This window comes from Nannospalax galili, unplaced genomic scaffold (genome assembly GCF_000622305.1).
Source record: "Nannospalax galili isolate Female #2095 unplaced genomic scaffold, S.galili_v1.0 scaffold770, whole genome shotgun sequence".
NCBI lineage: Eukaryota > Metazoa > Chordata > Mammalia > Rodentia > Spalacidae > Nannospalax > Nannospalax galili.
Genome location: NW_008328344.1, coordinates 1644579 through 1648031, shown reverse-complemented (window position 1 = coordinate 1648031; position 3453 = coordinate 1644579).

The window sequence follows — 3453 nt, the reverse complement described above, 5'->3', positions numbered from 1 at the left end:
TCCTTGGGCTTGTTAGCAACATACTCTGTTCCAAAGGCCAAAAATGTCAAAAGTATTTGGGAGCTTGTATCTAATCCTTAAAAGATTTTAGGGTTACCTCTTCAGAGGGGGGAATGTTGGAGGGGAGGGAGTGGGCATGGATTTGATCAAAACACCTTATATGCATGTATTAAATTCTCAAAGTTTTTGTAAAAGTTTTTTTAAAATGTAGTGTAATGGTTAGGGATCGATGTTCCAGAGTGATATGGCTCCCATTCGAAATCCCAACTCTGCCCTAGCAAGCAGGTGATCTTGGGAAAACTACTCATTTTCTTTTTCCAAATCTCTCCTCTGTAAAATAGGGGTAGTAGTTCCCAAGGCACAGGATTATTCTGCAAATTGACTAATGTGATGCAATACAATAAACACTATTAAAAACATAGCTGAGGGAGCTGGAGAGATGGCTCAGCAGTTAAGAGCACTGACTGCTCCTGCAGAGGGCCTGAGTTTGGTTCCTAACACCCATATGATGACTAACAACTGTCCATAATTCCAGTTCCGGGGGATCCAATGCCCTCTTCTGACTCCCAAGGACATTGAATGACATGGCTGCACTTACATGCATGCAGGCAATGCACTCATACATGTAAAGTAAAGTAAAGTAAAATAAAATAAAATAAAATATTTTTTAAAATATAGCCACACATACTGATCATCAGACTAGTGATAGATTTCTCTGAAAATCTGATGAGTCGTTTAAATTATATAAGAAAATATGAATATTGTTTCCTATATCATCTTGCTGTCTAAGGTAAGAATAATTTTCTTTAGGCCAACCCATTCTTAATATATGTCCACTGAACGAAACTGCTAGATTTCACCTATGATACTCTGTCTCTCTCTAAATGAACTTTAATACTTTCTCTGCCCCCCCCCCGGGGGGGGCCATTTTCAAGTTCACAGAGCTGAGTTTCAATTTCACCAGCAGTGGTTACTGTTAGACCTTACCCTATAAGGTATTTCACAATTGAAACCCTCTGAGTGAATACCCACGTAAATCCATTTTAACAAATTAAAATTTGATTTACTATGTTTATATAGACATATGCCAGAGTATAGGTCTTACCACAGTCTACCAGAGAGAAGCAGACTTGAGAATACTTACTGATAGTGTTATTTGGACTCAAGGGTTGGTATTTTCCCCCAAGTAGCTCAGAGTGTGATGTGTCTCCTCTGGGTTGGTGTGGTAGTCGGTGTACCAATGACAACCTGGGATTTTTTTTAACAGCCTTAAGATTCCCTCGTAAAGAATAATTATATTCCCTTTAACACACTATCTGAGATAAACATTCTCTCTTAAATATGCTGTGTACTAACTACAAAGTAGATTTACTTTACTCGTGTCAAAGGAAAACATTAACAGCGCAAAAGACATTGGTGAAATCAAGATATTAGAAGCCCAAGCAAAGACCAGACACATCTGAAAAATTCTGTGGAGTAATATCAACCGGGCAGAACTGATCTGACCTAGTCAAATCAATACACATGATGAAAATTTAAGAATGTGAACTTGGAGTCAGTTTTCTACATTCGCTAAGGGATCCAATGTGTTTCTTGGGTGCGATGATTTACTTTTCTTCTCAGTTTCCTTTCTGTAAAGTGGAAGTAGTGATACTTGTCTCATGAAGTTATTCTGAGAATCAAATCACATAACACATTCGATGTCTAGAACGGTAGACACAGCTGACACAATACTGCACATTGCATGTGTTACTAGCACCAAAGCGTCCCCTTGGAACTCACCACTTCATGGACAAAATGATATTCCCCCACATAGAGTAGCTGGATTCTCTGCCTGGGGATTCTTTGCCCAAACACTGGGGGCAGGACAGAGGGTGCACTTCCAGGAACAGCTGTTGGCCTGGAGTTTAGTAAATAAATAGCTATTTCCTTACTCCCTGGATGAGACAGCTCTGAGGTTTATTCCATCTACAGTGTCTCCCAAAGGTCTCCTATGGTTTGAACCCCACTCATCCAGTGTGGCAACCCTCTAGTCCTCTCTTTAATGCACCCTGTATTGGCTCCTAGCACTTTTCCGTCTTACTTTCCTAATTGTCAACCAAAGCTTCCTGGGATTACCTCCAAAATAAACCATGGACACTCCAATTCTTGTGCCAGGACAGAATCCAGCCTAAACACTATCTCACACTGTAATCAGGGTTTATAATTCAGAGAAGTGGGTTTACAACAAAGCTCGATTCACTAACAGGGACCAGTCTTCCTTCCAGTCCCCTCCTTTCACCTGGTACTCCTTCCCTCAGTAGACCTCATTTGCCTTCATCTCTAACTGACCATCTTCCTCCCAGAAACTCTATTTATTAAACCCACTGTCCACTTACTTGCCAACATTATTATCCTATAATGGGAGTCTAGCAACACCAGCTCCTCGTTTTTTACTTTTAAGCTTTTAGTGGTGCCTCGGTGGTTGTTCTGACAAACATGATTTAGAGACCAGCCCCCAATGCTGCTTTCAGCCCATCCTTCAGCCACCTCTGCAGGGACGGCCACACACAGCCTGTGCTCTGCTAACAGAACAGATGAGCCTCCTCTGAGAAGCGCCTTACCTGTTGCATGTGCCTCAGTTGGCAGAAGTGACTCTCGTGACCCCTCCTCCCTGAGGACTTCTCCATCCCCTGAGGATGGGTTCACAGTTCCTTTCTCCCACAGAAGCATCTGCATTCATTGGCTCAATCATTCATCCAACAAATACGTTCTGCAAATATCCAACCAAGTACCAACTGTGTGCTAAGTCCAGGGAAACAGGCTCTATAAAAGCAGCATAGCTCCCGTCCACCAGAAGCTCAAGTTGGATAAAGGAATCAGATATTATCAACGAAGCTAGTTGCAAACTGACATGCACATTTACAGTAAAGAATCCAGCCTGGGGGTTGGGGAAATTTTCACAGGAAATGGATGCGCTGATCAAGAGCAAATTAAAAATTAACAAGTAATGAAGATGGGGGTGGGTATTTACCCAAGGCCAAGGGCCACAGCAGGTGTAGAGTCCTGTGGCAGGAGGAGACAGAATGCATTTGTCCCTGCAATGGTCGGGATTCTAAAACAGAGCTGCACAGGAAGAACTGAGGGAGGACAGGTTACGACAGGACACCTTTGCTGTGGCCGGGTGATCAGTATGCTCTGCCTGTCTTATTCAATGAGACTGAGCTCCTCAAAGGTAAGCATTCATGATCACTGAGACAGCCACCCTAACACAACACCATGTAGAATACAAATCAAATGTGCCCATTTTATGGATGAATGCCACCTAACACATTACATCCACAGGAATATACATTACACTACTGTGCAATTACATCTCTTAAACTGCCTCTGGACATAACCCCCGCCTCAAATCTCATTTTTCCTTTAAGAAAACAAGTCGTTAAAAAAAATAGAGTTAGACTTGTGTGTTGA